General features: G+C 39.8%; 1 protein-coding gene across 1 annotated transcript in view; it reads left to right on the forward strand.

Moving 5' to 3' along the window:
• Positions 1-19,065, forward strand: part of C5H10orf67 (chromosome 5 C10orf67 homolog) — a 194,921-nt gene that overhangs the window by 15,347 nt on the left and 160,509 nt on the right. The gene's annotated exons all lie outside the window — the stretch shown is intronic.

Consider the following 19,065-nt stretch of genomic DNA (forward strand, 5'->3'; position numbering starts at 1 on the left):
AGAAGCTTTTTAGTTTGATGTAGTTTCATGTGTTTATTTTTTTTCTTTTGTTGCCCTTGCTTCTGGAGTCAGATTTTTTTAAAAATCACTAAGACTGGTGTTGAGGAGCTTACCACCTATGTTTTCTTCTGGGGGTTTTATGGTTTCAGGTCCTACATTCAAGTCTTTAATCCATTTGAGTTAATTTTTGTATATAATGTAAGATAGCGGTCCAGTTTCATTCTTTTGCATCTTGCTGTCCAGTTTTCCCAACACTATTTATTGAAGAGACCATACTTTTCCGTTGGCTATTCTTGCCTCCTTCATCATAAATTAGTTGACCATATATACATGGGCTTATTTCTGAGGTCTCTATTTTGTTTCATCAATTTATGTCTCCATTTTTATGCTAGTGTCATACTACTTTGATGACTACAGCTTTGTAGTATAGCTTGAAATCAGGAAGCCTGATACCCCCAGCTTTGTTCATCTTTCTCAAGATGATTTTGGTTATTGGCACCTTTTGTGGTTCCTCTGTGGCCTCTCTAAATGCTTTCTGAAACAAACTATTCTGTGATGAAACCTATAAATATAAGGCATCAGAGCTGAAGGGAACCTTATAGATCTCATTAAAAGCTCCTTACCAGGGGAATATAAATAATAGTGAAAGGGAATATAAGGGAAGGGAGAAGAAATGTGTGGGAAATATCAGAAAGGGAGACAGAACGTAAAGACTGCTAACTCTGGGAAACGAACTAGGGGTGGTAGAAGGGGAGGAGGGCGGGGGTGGGAGTGAATGGGTGACGGGCACTGGGTGTTATTCTGTATGTTAGTAAATTGAACACCAATAAAAAATAAATTAAAAAAAAAAAAAAAAAAAGCTCCTTACCAGAGGGTACTTGGGTGGATCAGTCAGTTGAGGATCTGACTTGGTTTCCAGTCAGGTGATCTTGCGGTCTAAAGATCAAGCCCTGAATCTGATTCTGAACTTCAGATTTTCTCACCCTCTCCCTCCAACTCACTCTTCCACTCTCCCTCAAATAAATAAAATCTTTTTTAAAAAATTTTTAAATAAATAAAATCTTAAAAAAAATAACCAAAACAAAAACTTACCAGAGGACCCTGAGATTTAAATAAAACATAAATGATCTCTATAATTTTTCCTTTGTCTGTACTTATTTACCATCTCAAATAACTTTTAAATTAAGACTTTATTTCTTCCTATGCTAAAATGCTTCTTTCTCATTACAGAAATTGGACCAAATTATTTCTGAAAATGTAACTGTGTATGCGTGCGTGCGCACATGTGTGTGTGTGTCTTGGACACAACAGGTCAAATAAAGCATTGGTATTTCTTATATAATTGGAAGTTCTTATTTTAAACACCAAAAAAAAAAAAAAACCAATATACCATGATTTTGTCATGTGAGCTGACTCCAAACTGAGAGGTCAAGTAGACAAGCTCCTCTTCAAGTTTTTCTATTTCTGGGAAGCTCGGGCTAGTTTTGTTCCCTGGATCAGAGAGGAGTTATTTAAACAAACTCACACAAAGCCGTGAGTGATTCAGTGCTAAGGAAGATGTATCAGAAGGCATGACTTCATACAAACAATGAACTGCTGATATTGAAAAATTTGGTCATCAGCCAGGATAGGAGATACTTCCAAGTTTCATATCAGTTGTTTATTCAATTAAGTATTTGTTGATTACTTTCCATGACTAAACTATAGTAGTTGTTGGGCATACTCAGAAGCTTTTGCTTTCAAAGATCTTGTGATTTGGTAGAGGAGACAGCAGGAAGACAATTATAAAACATGAGAGTAGCATAGGAGCAGGTACAAAGACGTGCCTAAGATGTCAGGAGGGAAGCACAAGAACAAAAATTGTATTTGCCAGACATCCTGCACACCTCTTTCTCTTTGGGTAGCAGTCATAAGGTCAGAGGGCTGATCCCAGCTCTGGGGTTGGGGTTGCCCTGAGAAACCTGTCACTCAGAAGCCACAAACCTCATACTAGATGCGAGTCATCCCCCAGGACACTGGTCTGGGCTCATGTGTCAAAGTTCAGGCTATCAAGAGGTTTCGCTGAGAGGAGCACCTGGGTAGCTCAGTGGTTGAGCATCTGCCTTTGGCTCAGGTTGTGATGCCAGGGTCCTGGAATTGAGTCCCGCCTTGGGCCCTCTGCCGGGAGCCTGCTTCTCCCTCTGCCTGTGTCTCTGCCTCTCTTTGTGTGTCTCTCATGAATAAATAAATAAAATATTTTTTAAGAGGTTTTCTGAAAACTTTGGGAAAGAAGTGTCCATGCTCTTTTGTTACTGCTAATTGAGATATAATTTTCACACTGTAATATTCAATTCATCCTTTTACAATGTACAATTCAATAGTTTTGATTTTTTTTAAGATTTTATTTATTCATGAGAGACAAAGAAAGAGAGAGGCAGAGACACAGGCAGAGGGAGAAGCAGGCTCCATGCAGGGAGCCCGATGTGCGACTTGATCCCCACACTCCAGTGTCACACCCTAAGCCAAATGTAGATGCGCTTAACCCCTGAGCCACCCAGGCATCTCTGAATGGTTTGTTTGTTTGTTTGTTTGTTTATTTATTTATTCATTTATTTATTTATTTTTGAATGGTTTGTTTATATTCACAAATTTGTGCAGCCATTACCACTATCTAATTCCAGAATATTTTCATCACCCCAAAAGAAACCTCATAGTCATTCGTCTTTTCCCTGCAGCTCGTAGCAACCTACACACTGGGCCTTTGGACTATGCTGAATATTTCCTATAAGTGGAATCATATAATATGTGATTTTCTGTGTCTGGCTTCTTTTGTTGAGCATAACATGTGCAAGGTTCATCCATGTTGCAGCGTGTATCAAGGCTTCATTCCTTTTTATGATGAAATATTCCATTGTGTGGATATACCAACCACGTTTTGTTTATCCATTCATCAGTTGATGGGTTTTTTCCCCCCACATTTTGGCTATCATGAATAAGGCTGCTATGAACAGTTTTGCATAAGTCTTTGTGTGTTTGTATGTTTTCATTTCTTTTGGGAAGATACCTAGGAGTGGAATGGCTGGCTCGTATGGTCAATCTCGATTTAACTATTTGAGGCAATGCCAGACTTTGGTTTTCCAAAGTGACTGTATCATTTTCCATCCCCACCAGCAACGTACATTTCTCCACATCTTCGCCAACGCTTGCTATTGCTTGTCTTTTTGAGCACAGGTATCCTAGTGTGTGTGAAGCAATATCTCGTTAGGGTTTTAATTTGCATTTCTCTAATGACTAATGGTGTTTACCTTTCTCTGTGCTTATTGGCCATTGTATATCTTTGGAGAAATGTCTATTCAAATTCTTTTTCCCTTTTTAAATTGGGTTATTTGTCTTTTAATTGTTAGGTTGTCAGAGTTCTTCCTATATTCTGAATACCAGACCTTGATCAGCTATATGATTTGCAAATATTGCGTCCCCTTTTGTGGGTTGTCTGTTTCATGCTCTTTTGAGAGAACTCTTGACGTGACCCCTTCTCTCTCTGCGCCTCGATGTGAATGGAGGCTCCGAGTGGCTGCAGCCATCTTGCTACTGGCTTGATAATGAGCTGAGGGAATTGTGGACACATGAACTCAGAGCTACTGGACTGAGCCAATCCTTGGGAAAACTTCTTCTATTATCTCTCAACTTCCAAGTTCATGAGCTGATACATTGAGTGTTTAGTTGTGATGTTCACTCACCTGCTGCTTAAAGTCTCCTAAACGATACAGGTACCAAACCCAGGCTGAGGGAGCAGAAGTCTTAACCACATCCTTCTCAGGTCAAACCACAGGGTTCAAGAACTAACCTTCAGCAATCTCAGGAGCAACATTTGGGGGTTTATCCAAACATTGTAAGAGCTGTGAATAGTGAAAGACAGGAACGAGGTGCCTTCTTAGAGGCAGTAGTTATAGACATCACTGTTGCATCACTAATTAAATGTTAGTTTAATTAACTTTTATCTCCACATCTAGTTTTCTGAGATATAATCTATATTTTAATGGACTTTAAGCAGATCAATAGAGGAAAGCCCAAATGGGAAAGCATTCTGACTAAATGGGTTTCTTATTAGAACACAGCTCCCTAGCCAATCTCTACTTCCTCTTGTTTGACACAAAGGAAATGTTCAGCTGCTTTGTTTTCAAAAACCTCAAAATGTATCAGTTAACCAACTGTCCTGAATGTGGCTTTGCTGGTTTGTGTACTGCCACAAAATGAATTATAAAAGGAAGAAAGAAAGAGAAAGAAAGAAAGAAAGAAAGAAAGAAAGAAAGAAAGAAAGAAGAAAGAAAAGAAAGAAAGAAAGAAAGAAAGAAAGAAAGAAAGAAAGAAAGAAAGAAAGAAAGAAAGAAAAAGGAACAAAAAGAAAAAGAAAGAAAAAGGCAAGGTGTGGAGAGAAGTGATCATAGTAAAGACATGCAATACACCAACAGACGAATTTTGTTCTTATTTAGAAACTCTAGTGATAGTTGATGCTACACAATACCTATCTGATTTTTTTCCTCTGGAAGAGAACTCCTTTGCTTTCAGAATCAAAATACCTAATCATTTTTTACCAAAACTTTGTTCCGTGGATCTCTCACAAGGATGTAGGAAAAAAGTTCTGACTAGATTTTCTCTTAGAGGACATTGAGTCAAATGATTTAAATGCTTGACCTACACCTGGGGTGTCAATCGAGCATCTGAAGGAAATGCATGAATCTTTCAGGCAAAATGCCCACTCAGTGGGCCTCAGCACCAGACCCTTACAAAAGCACACTTCCCTTCCAAAGTCACAGGGAAGCAAGCCCCTGGGCTGACCTGGGGATGCATTAAAGATTGTATTCTATTTTTTTAAAAATGAATCAATGGTGCATTTAGTTGGCGACTGTGTGCTTTGATTAGTGCTGCTCCCCCTGGGGAGCCGACCCAGCACCACACAGCAAACTGGCCAAAGACAGAGCAGAGGTACTTCTGCACTAACTTACCCTGGTATTTAGAACAATCATGACTGTGCTGTGTAAAATGACCTCCCAGGATATTTTGCTGTTTTCCCCAGGTCCAGACTCGCAAGAAGCTCTAATAATGTTTGCTTTGAATTTTATCTGTTCATATAATTTTAATTGAATCATTTTCGAATAGGAAAATTACTCATATCATCTCTGTATATCCTGTTCGACTTAATCCTCAGCTGTTGGAAGTCACTTTTCTAGAGAAGCCTTCCCTGACCACACTAGCAGAAACAGCAACAATTTGTCTCTGTCTCCATTCCTTTAGCCTGCTTTACTCTTCTTCATAGCACATATCACCTGGCATGTTACATATTCACTTGTCGATTATCTCATGAGCAGGTGTGCACATGTGCGCCCAAGCACACACTTGCTACTATAATCTACGTGACACAAGGGAATTATTTCACCTTGTTCCCAATGCCTAGAAAAGTAGACAGACAATAAATTCTTTCTGGGATAAATAATTCAATGAATCTGCTTCTTTAGTCACTGGTTCATTTCTTTAAAACAGCGTGCACACAGGTGAACAGCACGGGCACAGAACACATTGAATCTCAGCCCTTCCACTTACAAGCTGTGTGATCTTGGGCAATCACATAACTTCTCTGTACCTTAATTTATCGTGAATGCAACAGGAATAAGAACTATAAAAAAAGAACTATATACGTCTCACGGAGTTGTTATGAATATTACATGAGATGTTACACATAGAGCACCGAGAACAATGCTGTACCTAGCATATAAGCACAATCCCCATAAAATCTCTCGTTCTCGATAAATGTTAACAATCTTTACTCATTTATTCAGCCAAAATTGATTTAATGTTCACGATGGGCCAGGTGCTGTGCCAGATGCTGGGAATACAATAGTGAATAAAACCAAAGTTAGACCCTCCCCTTATGGAGCTCATAATACTGTGAGAGAGGAAGTTATTAATTACAATAACCACACAAGTAAAAGTAGCATTAGCAGTCTTAAATGGGCAAGATTTAAGAAGAGATGGGCAAGATTATATTTATGGGGGGCATTTGGTCCAATCAGTGTTGTAAGATCAATAATTCCAGGGGAAGTTAGCTAGCTACGTGTGTGTAGTGGGGTAAAGAGGTGCACTACGTCTGATTTCCAGTTGTTTTGTGTCGTGTGTTGTTCTGTAATTTTCTTTTTCTCCTCAAAGAGTCTGCAAGATAAGAATGGGTTAATAGCTTTGAGTTCATTGTGATTTGTGCATTGAGAAAGAGGCAGATCTCTGAGAAGAAGTTGTGCAGAGAATGGACTGTAGCCGTGGGCACATGGGCAAGAACAAGAGAATAAAGCCTACCCCCCACCCCCATCTCTGCTGGGAATTACAAAAAAAAATTACAGGAAAACATTGGGATGTATAATTAAGCCATTTTATTTGGACATAAAAGGAAAGTCAGAGCCTAATGTCTAGAGAAGTTTTTAACATCTGGTTTGTTTATAATAACAATGTTCAGAGAGAATTTAGAGGAAAGAATAAGTTCATTCATAATCCCACCTCCGTAAAACATAATCGTTTTTCCTTTCGGGTTTTATTTTGTTTTCCCTTTCATTCTCGGGCTATTACAGCTGCAGGCATTTTTAAATGGTTGTGCTCACAGGGCACAAATAATTTCATGCCTTCCTTTTATGTGGTGGTACATAGTCTTCATAATTATTCATATTAATCATCATCCTCTGTTTATAGGGGGGAGAAACTGAGCCTTAGAACTTTGCTGATTGCTGTCCTTGACAAATTAAAGGCTCATGGCCATTTGTTAGAAAGGCAAGCCCTTGGACTAGAGCATCCAGTAGCTACACTCCATCCCCTGAACTAACCTTCAGTCAAACAATTAAGTAGGTACGTTTTAGAGAGGAGGTTAAAGAATCTAAAGAAAAAGTTGTCCTGTGTCTTCTACTCTCAGTACTTCACTACATACCACAATGTTTACTTCAGATGTGTGGGGTTCCCACACATCAAGCAGTTCTGCAGCACGGGCTGGGTGGTCTGCAATTTAACCTGATGCTGACACCAGCCTACCAGGCAACATGGCAGATCCCACAGGTTATGGGCTCAGTCCCACAAGACTAACCTCCTCCTTCAGATGCCAATCACAAGTCCAGCTTGCCATTTAGATTTCTGACTGACCAGCTACAAATTGGAGGTTCCCCCAGACAACCTCCTCAGGTTCAATTAATTTGCTAGAGGGGCTGGCAGAACTCGGGAAAACAGTAGATTTACCAGATTACTGGTTTATTATAAGTGGATATAACAGCCGGATGGAAGAGATGCATGAAGCCAAGTGTGGGGCAAAGGATGTGCAGCTTCCATGCCCTCTCTGGGCAGGCCATCTTCCCAGCACCTTTATGTGTCACCAGTCCAGAAGTTCTCCAGGCATTTCTTTTTGGGGTATTTATGGAGGCTTCATTACAATAGGCATGATAGTTTAAATCCTTGGCCTTTGGAGATTCATTCAACCTCCAGCTCCTTCTTCCTCTCTGGAAGAGGAGGTTTGAAGCAGAAAGTTCCAACCCTCTCATCCTGTTTGGTTTCCCTGGCAATCACCTCCATCCTTGGGCTAGCCAAAAGTTGCCTCATTGACATACTCTGGTGGGTTGAAAGGGACTAGTTATGAATAACGACACACCTTTATCCCTTCTCTCTTGGGAAATTTCTTTTTTGTTGTTGTTGGATTTTTAAAAAAGATTTTATTTGTTCATTCATGAAAGACGGGGGGTGGGGGGGTGGTGGCGGGGGAGAGACACAGGCAGAAGGAGAAGCAGGCTCCATGCAGGGAGCCTGATACGGGACTTGATCCTGGGACTCCAGGATTACGCCCTGGGCCGTAGGCAGGTGATAAATCGCTGGGCCACCCAGGGATCCCCCTCTTTTGGGAAATTTCAAGGGTTTTTGGAACTCTGTGTCAGAAACTGGGCAAGACTAAAATATGTATTTCTTATAAATCACAATATGACAGGAGGCCAGAGAGCAGTCTGTGGCCAAGGAAAAGAGAAGGTGTGTGACAAGCCAAGCTCACCATCTTGGACACATTGGTCTCATTAGCCTATTAATTGTACAAAGCAGCCTGAGAGAACAATGAAAACAAGAAACAAAAACTACAAATAGCTTGAAGCTTTGGAGTGTGAAGAAATGTTTAAACATGAATAAATGAATGAATGAATGAATGAATAAATAAATAAATAAGACTATTGACATCAAGATAGGGAGGGGTTCAATTAAAATTCATTAAGACACAATAAGAAACTCTAGGTTTCTTACAGGTAAAAGGAACTTTGCCAATGAATTATTCAAGAAGAAATAAGCTGAGTGAAGGAATCCTGTATTGGCCTGGTACCAGTTCAAACTTTCTCCCCAGGTAATGGTATAACAAAAGTTCTTGAGTACTTTGCACGTGGTACAAACCAATTTGGCATTAGTCTTCCCATTATAGCTCGAATCTTTCATGGTAACTGAGAAAAAAAGACTAGGGACAAAATCTTCCATCTTAAAATCAGCAACAAACAGCTTCAATAAAATTTTGGAACCTGTATGAATCCCTTTTTCTATGATTCTAAGCAAAAATTTTAAACCAGAGAAATTAAACAGTTTTGAGCACCTTTTAGGTAGATGCCAAATGCAATGCTTATTCTAGTTATGCAAAGAAAAATAAGGCCCTTTCCTTAAGATGGGACATTACATCCTTAAGATGTAATAATCCAGTGGGACAGAGGTGCATCTACACAACTAATAATAACACACACAGGCATGCCACACCATGCCACTTTCCCAGGAGCACAATACATCTTTAGCCTTTGTTCATGCTCTTCCTTCCTTCCTTCCTTCCTTCCCTCCTTCCTTCCTTCCTTCCTTCCTTCCTTCCTTCCTTCCTTTCTTTCTTTCTTTTCTTTTCTTTCTTTTAGATTTTACTTATTTTATTTGAGAGAGAGAGAGCAGCAGAGGGAGAGGGAGAAGCAGGCTCCCCACTGAGCAGGGAGCCCAATGTGGGGCTGAATCCCAAGACCCCAGGATCATGACTGAAGCCAAAAGCAGATGTTCAACCAGCTGAGCCACCCAGATGCCCAGTGTTCATGCTGTTTCTAGAACAGACTCCCTTTTTCTGTTCACCTCTCCAGACAATATCCAGGCTGTACATTCTGAGTCTACATGAGCTTTTGCATGAAATGTTCACTGAGTATCCCTCCTTTTCTTTCTTAGAATTAACTTTTCTTCACATTTCCTACATTATTTGGAGTTTTCACTGTACAAGATAGCACTTCGTTATAGATCATTTAAAAGTACATATATGGGATCCCTGGGTGGCGCAGCGGTTTGGCGCCTGCCTTTGGCCCAGGGCGTGATCCTGGAGACCCGGGATCAAATCCCACGTCGGGCTCCCGGTGCATGGAACCTGTTTCTCCCTCTGCCTGTGTCTCTGCGCCTCTCTCTCTCTCTCTGTGACTATCATAAATAAATAAAAATTAAAAAATAATAAAAGTACATATATGATTTTACATGTATTAGTTTTGTCTTTTTCAATGATGTATAAATTTCTGGAAGACCACACTTTCCCTCTGTATCCTGTCCTGTGACTTTTTGTTTATTTTTTGGACTATCCCTGTCCTGTGATTAACTTAATATCAAGTACTTGTGTGATTGGGTCTGCCATTCTCCTTTGCCTACCTTTACTTCTAAAATCCTAATTGTTGGGATCCCTGGATGGCTCAGCAGTTTAGTGCCTGCCTTCAGCCCAGGGCCTGATCCTGGAGGCCTGGGATCGCGTCCCACATCAGGGTCCCTGCATGGAGCCTGCTTCTCCCTCTGCCTGTGTCTCTGCCTCTCTCTGTGTGTGTGTCTCTCATGAATAAATAAATAAAATCTTTAAAAACAAAACAAAACAAAACAAAAATCCCAATTGTTAAGTTTTCCCATGGATCTGTCAGGATTGATTCATTTCACAATTGTAATTTTTTTCATCACGAGTTTTCATCCCTTAAATTTCTAGCCTAGACAAGATCTTTCAAATCTAATAGTGTTATTACATAACACCTAATGTTTTCTATTAGGAACATGTGGGTTTTACTTTGTTTTACATTAATACAACAGATATTGTGTCTGTACTTACGTACCAGACATGTTTTGTTGCAAAATAAAAGGGTGCGTTTGGTTGTAAGGAGTCATAATTAGAAACTGGTTCCACTATTTCTTTACTTTGATGAATGCTTGTGCTTCAAAGCTCTTCTGTAGTGAGTTCTGGGAATGGGTTTCTTATGTTGACCTGTCCCTGGATGAGATGCCTATCCCACTTTTCTCAGGTTTTCTTTGGCTCTGACCATACTGGCTCTATATCATCTCCTGAAAACTCACTTATATGATCCTAAGCAAATCATTCCATTCAACTGGACTTCCTCTGAGCCTGATTTTCTTTTTTATTTATTAAGAGATTTTATTTATTTATGAGAGAGAGAGAGAGAGAGAGAGGCAGAGACACAGGCAGAGGGAGGAGCAGGTTCCATGCAAGGAACCCGATGCGGGACTTGATCCTGGGACTCTGGGATCACACCCTGGGCTGAAGGCAGGCCCTAAACCACTGAGCCACCCAGGGATCCTCTGAGCCTGATTTTCTTACGTGAAAAAGGAAGATAATGTTATTACACAAGGTTAAATTAATAATGTATATGAGAGAAGCGTTCTTTGGGCCTTAAGGATCTGTTTAGATAACAGAAATCATTATCGTTGTCACCATCAGTGTTGCTATCCCCATCACTACCTTGAAATTTGAAAAGTTGTTTAAGAAGTTTGGTATAATGGAAAGAATACTGGTAAATATTACTAGTGTTCATGAATATCAGTTCCCTTCCATTTCCTGAGCACTTGCAAGAATAGATTTTCCAGTCCTCTTTGGAACTGGTAGAGCCATGTGACTCTTTCTCATCAGTGCAGTGAGTGGAAGGGGTCAATATATTTAATTGCCAGCACTTGATTCTTTCTCCTTCTTTCTCTTCATAAAGTGACTCAGGAGGCCTTGGGTTCCAGATGCTATTCCCGTAAGAAAAATAAGTTTCTTTTCTTTCTTTTTTTTTTTTTTTTTAATTTTAGAGAGCAACTGAACAAAGGGTGGTGCAGAGGGAGAGAGAATCCTCAAGCAGACTCCATGCTGAGTGTAGAGACTAATACAGGGCTGGATCCCAGGACTCTGAGATCATGACCTGAGCAGAAACCAAGAGTTGGATGCTCGACCAACTGAGCCTTTCAGGCGCCCTAAGAAAAAGCAGTTTCTATCAACTGGATCCCTAGGAAGTTGTGTGGAGCAGAATTCCCTGCCAGCTCTGTGGGAATGGTAATGTGAGTGAGAAATTACCTTTCATTGAACTTAGTCACTGAGATTTGGGATTGTTTGTTTCTGCAGCATAACAGCCTAATATGACTAATACACTATGATGAACCAAAAGTCAAAGAAATCTTGGATGGGGTGACTGGCTGGCTCAGTCAGGAGAGCATGTGACTCTTGATCTTGGGATCATGAGTTTGAGCCCCACATGTGGCAAGTTTACTTAAAATTAAAAAAAAAATTTAAAAAGGAGAAGAAATCCTAGATGTAGCTATGGTCTAACTACATATATGTCCTTGAGTGACTGGACAAAAGTCTACTATTTCTAAGGTCCCTTCAGCTTTGAAAACTCTGACATTACAACGGCGCAAAGCAATCTCATGAGAGTAACAAATAAACATCACCGCTTATTTAAGGGATAAAATTAAATTTCAGTTATATCAAACCATCTCAGAGAATGAATTCAGTTATAATCACTTTTAGAATTGAAACAGTATATTTTAACTGTTTTATGCACACACCTGCCTTTTAAAGAGAGTGTGCTAAACATAGTTGCATTAAACATAATCAGTAATTCGTGGTAATTATTATGAACTTTAGTTATTTTACAGTAATGTCCTCAAGGCTAGTGACAAGTGGCAGTCTATTTGCTCCTCACTATGGCCCACACCTCTCACGTTATTTGAATTTTTGTTGTGGTTTTTTTAATAAGCTTTCAATGCCTTTGCGCCAACTGTCAATGTAGCGATCATCTTCCATAGCCTGTTTCCCCACTTTTATTGGCTGTAGAGATAGAAAGTAGATATCAAACTCTGTTGGGATTGTACATAACGGTAAGGATATGTAGTGTCTCAGTAATAGATTAAGAAACTTTCCTAGGAGCAAAGCAATTAAGATTTAGGTATGAACTTTGTAGCCTCTTCAGACACACATATCTTTTGCTTAATTTCTTGTTCTCATGAGTATCCCACAAAGGTGAATTTCTCTGATAACTAGGCTCCAGTTATACAGGGTGTTAAATCTGTTTGAATTCTCTACAGCAACCCCAGCAACACAGATTCATAATTAAGTCTCTAATATGTGCCTGACAGCTTGAGATGTACTTCATAGGCTCCTGCAAAAAGTAACATTATGGGAAGAACTGAAATAATCTGTTCATCATGACAGTTCAGTAAGGCAATATAGCACAACGATTAGGCATATAAGTTCTGGAACAAGATTGTCTGTGTTCAGAGCCCAGTCTCAAACCTGCAAACTGTGAACTTGGACAAGTAAATCACCCTCTTAGTGTCTCCATTTTCTCATTTTTAAATTGCAGATAATCAAGGTGATGTGTTAGTTAAGTGCCTGGGAAGGTTTCTGACATGTAGTAAGCATCCAATAAATATTAGACCTGTAATGATTATTTTTCTCAGTCCTATAAATGTATTTGCTGTATTAGGGTTCTCCAGAGAAACAGAATCAATAAGAAAGATTTATTATGAGGGGGTTGGTTCATGTGACTATGGAGGCTGAGAAGTCTCACAACCTATTGTTTGTAGTCTGAAAGCCCAGGAAACCAGTGGTGTAGTTCCAGCCCAAACCTGGAAGCCTGAGAACCAGGAGACCATGGTATAAGTCCCAGTCCAAGTCGAAAGGCCAGACAACCAAGAGCATCAATGTCTAAGGGCAGGAGAAGATGTATGCTCCATCTCAAGTAGAAAGCAAATTAGCCCTTCCTCCCCCATTGTCTTCTATACAAGCCCTTTACAGATTGGATGATGCCCACCCACAATGAGGAGGGGAATTTTCTTTATCCAGTCTACTGATTCAAATGCTGATGTCTTCCAGAAACACCCTCAGAGACATATCCAGAAATAATGTTTTACCCCCATCTGTGCATCCCTTAGCCCAGTCAACTTGACATTTAAAACTAACCATCTCGTTTACTATTATTGATATTAAGTAAGAGCTGCAAAGAATATAAGAGTATCCTTTGAATAATTTATTAAATTATCGTTGGTCATTGTGTTAGTCAGGGTTTTCCAGGGAAATGGAACAAATAAGATGATTGTATATAATATACAGGTAGATTTATTTTAGGAAATTAGTTCACATAATTACAGAGGCTGGCAAGTCCAACATCTGTAGGGTGGGCAGGCAGGCTGGAGATCCAGGGAAGAGCTGATGCTGCAGTTCTAATCTTAAGGTCATCGGTGGAAGACCTAGGAAAGAGCTAATGTTGCAGTTCCAGTCCAAAGGCCACCAGCTGCAGAATTCCCTTTTGCTCAAGAGAGGACAGTCTTTTGTTCTATGTAGGCTTTCAGCTGATTGGATGAGGCCCACTCATATTTTGAAGGTTAATATGCTCTATTCAAAATCTACCAATTTAAATGTCAATCTCATCCAAAAACACCACCACAGAAACATCTAGAATAATATTTAACAATATATCTGGGCACTGTGGTCTAGCCAAGTTGACATATAAAATTAACCATTATAGTCAAACACAATTTTTCCTTACAATCTTTTTGACTGGTGGCTTGAACCTAGACCTAGAATTTCTTGATGGGAAATTATCCTTGCAACTCTTCCCTTCTCTTCATTTATACATTGATGATGGGAGTTTCTTTCTTCAGAAAGAATGAGGCAGCAGTAGACCAGCAGGTGTCTCTGGCCTGTACATCTCCATCTTCCACTGCCACGGGGGGGGGGGGGGGGGGGTGGGGGGGGGGTGGGGGGGGGGCCGGGCCAGCGCCAAGATTTCCTGCATCCATCAACATTGGCAGCTTAGAATAATCTCTCCCCTCCTAAATAATAGCAGCTAACAGTATTTTCTTGCCTCGTTCTCTAATGCCAACCACTGAGGTGCATGATGTTTTAGGAATTGCTCTTTTGAAGGACTTATTTAGAGTTTCTCCATCACTGATTCATTTGACAAACACTTATTGAACACTTACTATGTGGGTGCCACTAGGTTGAGCTGGGCATACAAACAAGGATGAATTAAACAGATACAGATTTTACACACCAAAATCAGTTTTTTTTTTTAATATTTTAAAAATTTATTCATGAGAGACACAGAGAGAAAGAGAGGCTAAGTCACAGGCAGAGGGAGAAGCAGGCTCCATCCAGGGAGCTTTTTTTTTTTTTTTAAAAGGCTTAAAATGTATTTTAATAAGTTGATGCTGGATTACTGCTCCATTTCTCAGAAAAACTCCAAAGGAATCAGGGACAAATCAAACATGGTACACCAATAAAAAAAAAAAAATGCACAGCATAACTACGTAAGATAGGCAAGGCTAAGAGAGCTACTGTCTGACCTTCAGCAAACAGCAACCCTGTTCCAAAGATTGTACTAGGCCTATCAAAAGCTGTGAACAGCATCATAGACATAAAAGGGCCATTCCTGGGTTGTCCTTACCCAGAAAAAAGATGGAGGTAACTTAACACAAGATTTTTTAAAGGTACACTAAAATGAAAATCTCTAAGAGAAAGGTCTTCCTTAGGACATGAAGGGGTAATATACGGGATATAACAGAATCATATGTATGTTGTCTGTGACCTCTGTGGACATTTGCCTGAATTCCCACCTGTGAGTGAATGGAATGGGGCTAAGGTCATTGGGGGCTGTTTGTTTTTGTGGGACAAACAACGTCCCCTGGGACTCGATCCCAGGTCTCCAGGATCATGCCCTGGGCTGAAGGTGGCACTAAACCGCTGAGCCACCCTGGCTGCCCCAAAATCTGTTATATTAAAGACACTTTTATTATTTCTTCTGGTTTCCTAGAAAATGACCTAATTTGGTCACACACAATTCTTAGGTTTCTTTGCATTGACATCGTATCCTTTACAGAAGTTTGATGAGGGTGAAGATTAGCTTTTTCCCCACCACACTGCTCTCAGTTTATATTGAAATCAAGCCTCACACATTTATTTTTGAAAACACTCATTTGCAGGCAGACCCCACACGTTTTATGCAGCCCACTTGTGGAGGTCCCCCAAAGCCCCACCTTTCTGTGCTTTCAGGTGAACTACCATCAGGCGTGAATGATTCCTTTGAAGCAGATATGATAACATTCCAGGAGCGAGATCCTCGGTCCTGTTAGGAGGCATCGGGCAATTATAAAAGCAAAGGCTGGACAGAGGACCGGCAGGGGATCAAGCTCCAAGCCCCATCATCCCTGAGGGTTTAAGTTCCAGCCACCATGAGACTCTACACACTGTTCCTGCAGGGCGGAAGGATTTCTGAACTATTTTGACTGACCTACATATCTTGAAGATCGTTAAATTCACCCATTTGAGCCTACTTCCAACATCTACAGTACTGGTCAATAAGTCACCACGTTCACCAATAAAATACCCACTGTTGATATTCAGTGTATTAAACTAGCGCAGTGGTGATTTGTTGGTCTAGAACAGTTAACATCAGAGCTTGGAGTCGTCCCTTCCGAAATGTGGACTTCCTGATTTGAGCAACAGTGGGTGTGCCATCCCTGGACTGTGCACCCCTGATCAGCACCTGGGTAGAACAGAACCCGTGTAACACACGTCCTTCTTAGTGAACACTGAAGCATCTCTAGGTAAATAAACAGGCATGACAATAGCAAACCGAGCTTCACACTACTGTATTTTCCTATGTCCCCTATTCCCCATGAGTTCTCAAAATTGCTAAATTAGAATGTCTTGTACCACATTTTTGAGAGTTTGAAGCTGAAGGACAATGAAGAGTGTTAATGTTGGGGTTGCAGGAATATGAGTTGGAGAAATGAGCTAACGGTCCAGGCAAAGCCTGACCCGGTGGTTCATTTTGGGGAACAAGTCTAGTCCTCCTGGGGACGGTCTAAATATTGGATCTTATCTGTTCGTTTAGATCAGGCTACAGGGAAATTCTCATGCAACCCAAACCACACGTGTGCTGTCTAGATGAAGCCTTTCCTGTGATCCATGTACCCGAGAATCTGAATTACCTTGTGGCCCTGGGAAAAGAACAGAGCACTCCATGGTCCTGTGTAGATACTTTATGGCATTCTGATCAATGTTCCACTCCTCATGATAGTAAATCCCTTTGGGGTCTGAAAAGATGGAGCCCCCAGAAAAGGTCTTTGTTTCATTAATTCTTATTATTTACTTTATTTCACCAATTCTAAGATCCACTTCTCTATCCTATGGGTGAAATCTTCCATTGCATGAACTATGATAATTGTCATAGTTTTATTAATCTCCATTGGATTTCTGCCTTTCCTGAATCACTGCATATCGCTATGTACCTGCTGCAGATTTGCTAGGTTATGTCCAGGCATGCAGATCCATTATGGTCAGTTGACCAGACAGAGAGATTTCCCGAATTTTCCTCAATAGCAGCAGGTTCACAAATCTTTTCGCAGGTGGAGTCACTTCTGCAGTTGGTTAAGCTCTACGATTTTCTTCACATTTTTACCCATCTCCCTTCGAAACATCTGCCCTAGCTCCAAATAGAAGAAGATATCCTCTACTGCAGTGCTCAGGGACATTTGACTGTAAGATCCAAATTCCACATCAAGATTGCTCCTGCCTAGGCTCCCATAGTGCCTCCCATCTTGGTTTTCAGCTTTTGCCACATAACAAACACTTACTGAGGGACTTTTCCAGGAGTGGATATGTTATGTCATTGCAGCCAAATTTAAGACATTAAAATGATGTAGTCTCAGAAGTTTTTCCACATAGGATTTAGTCGCATAATATTGTCCTGGCTGAGGACCTTGCTATTTCCTTTCCCAACCCTTTATTTAAGAACTTTGGTTATGGATGAAGCACAACATAAAACAAGTTTACCTAACAGAGCCTGCACCACATAATCATAGATTACAGCTGGTGATAAAAGAAAAATAAGCACTTTACATATGATGACTCCAGAAAGAATTTAAATTACAAACCTAACCTGAAACCTCTTGGCTTTTATTAGACTATAGGATTGATAATATCCATCTGGAATATATAAATTACTATGTTTAGAGTCAGCACTTGACTCGTAATCAAATCCTCATGCTATTTAATCTGAGATGTTATCACTTTTAATAATTGGTAGGTAATATTTTCATATAAATACATTATACTATTATACCTGTTTCAAAGAGGCATCTGAAAATTTAAAATCATGCCATAAATCCTGTTAACTAAAGTAAAAAATATTTTAGCTTATGAGACACTCAACTTTTAAGAAATGGGAGACTTTAAACGGTGTGTTCCTTAGTTGTGGTTTAGAAAGGAGGAACAAATTCCTTGAAGGCCTGGTTAGTATGTGTCTCATGTCCCACATGAGCTGTGTGCTTTTCTCGCCTTATAGACTACTCCCAACCACCCTGAGAAAAGTTCATTATTCAGTTTTTACTGGTGACAAAAAAGAGGCTCAGAGATGTTAAATAACTTGCCCAGTGTTCTAAAGCAACTAAATTTCAGGGGAGTTTTTCTTTTCTTTTCTTTTTCTTTTTTTTTTTTTTTAATGTTTACTCCAGAGCTCATGAGCTTTCCACTAAAACCATCAATTAATTCATCATGTGATACAAAGAGTCTGGATTCAGTATGACAGATGTTTTGACAGTGCCCAACCCGGTTGTCATAGGCGAGAATATGATCTGAAATGAACAATTTTGTAAGTCAGAACACCTGAGAGGTAAATGTAGGTAACTGACAACAAGAGGAGCGTTATGTAGTTAATAGTTGCAAAAACAGTCATGCTCATAACTTGGTTTCCCAGACACTGAAATCTGAAACTCCGTGATATGCTATAGCAAGACTTCAAACAAAGAGGTTTTGTTCAGTTCATGTTTTTGTGGGATGGTGTAACCATGCAGTCCATATCAGTCAACAAATGCTGCACAGAGCTGACCAATGACTCATGAAGTCTGCCAGGAGACCTCTTTCCTCAGTTTCAAAATATTCACTTAGAATTGCATTAAGCGAAACAGCCAGCAGCCTGTCACAGTATTTTTACCTTGGCCTCGTCCTAACCAGATTAGGTGTTTAATTTTACCTTGGAATTTTTCTCTTTATTTTAAAATTTTTGTTTGCACTGTGGGGAAAAAAAATCATTTAAGATAATTTATTATAGATTTATACATTTCTCTCTTTTAAAATGCTTTTTGATTGTATGATAAAATTTCCCTCGAGACTTTGAATTTAGATTTTTTAAAAGATTTTATTTATTCATGAGAGACAGAGATAGAGAGAGAGACAGAGAGAGAGAGAGGCAGAGGGAGAAGCAGGCTCCAAGCAGGGGACTCCATCCCAGGTTTCCAGGATCACAGCCTGGGCCTAAGAAGGCTGTGCTAAACCGCTGAGCCCCCTGGGGCTGCCCTCAAGTTAGATTTTGAGAACAAAAATCTACATAGAGTAAAAGTGACTTTTTTTCTTCTTTCTTCACCTTTTCGAAGGAAAACAGATCTTTACAGAAGATCTTGTTGGCATTGGCTACTTTTTTTTTTTTTTTTTTTTTGGCATTTGGGGCCTTCCCTCTTTGTCTTTAAATATTTAAGAGTTGTGCTACAGTAATGCTACAGTAATTTCCTTTTTGTATTCTGAGCTTCCAATATCAAACTAACCTCATTTTCACATAATAAGAGAGGAAAACCTTTTGTTTTCCTGTAGACCATATATTGAAAGGGAAACCGTATACTTAGCTCTAAAACCAGCAAATGACATACTGATGATGTCAGAAAAGCTATTCCAGCATTGTCAATACACGATACACAATTTAATATAAAGGACGAACGACA

Source organism: Canis aureus, chromosome 5 (genome assembly GCF_053574225.1).
Source record: "Canis aureus isolate CA01 chromosome 5, VMU_Caureus_v.1.0, whole genome shotgun sequence".
Classification (NCBI taxonomy): Eukaryota; Metazoa; Chordata; class Mammalia; order Carnivora; family Canidae; genus Canis; species Canis aureus.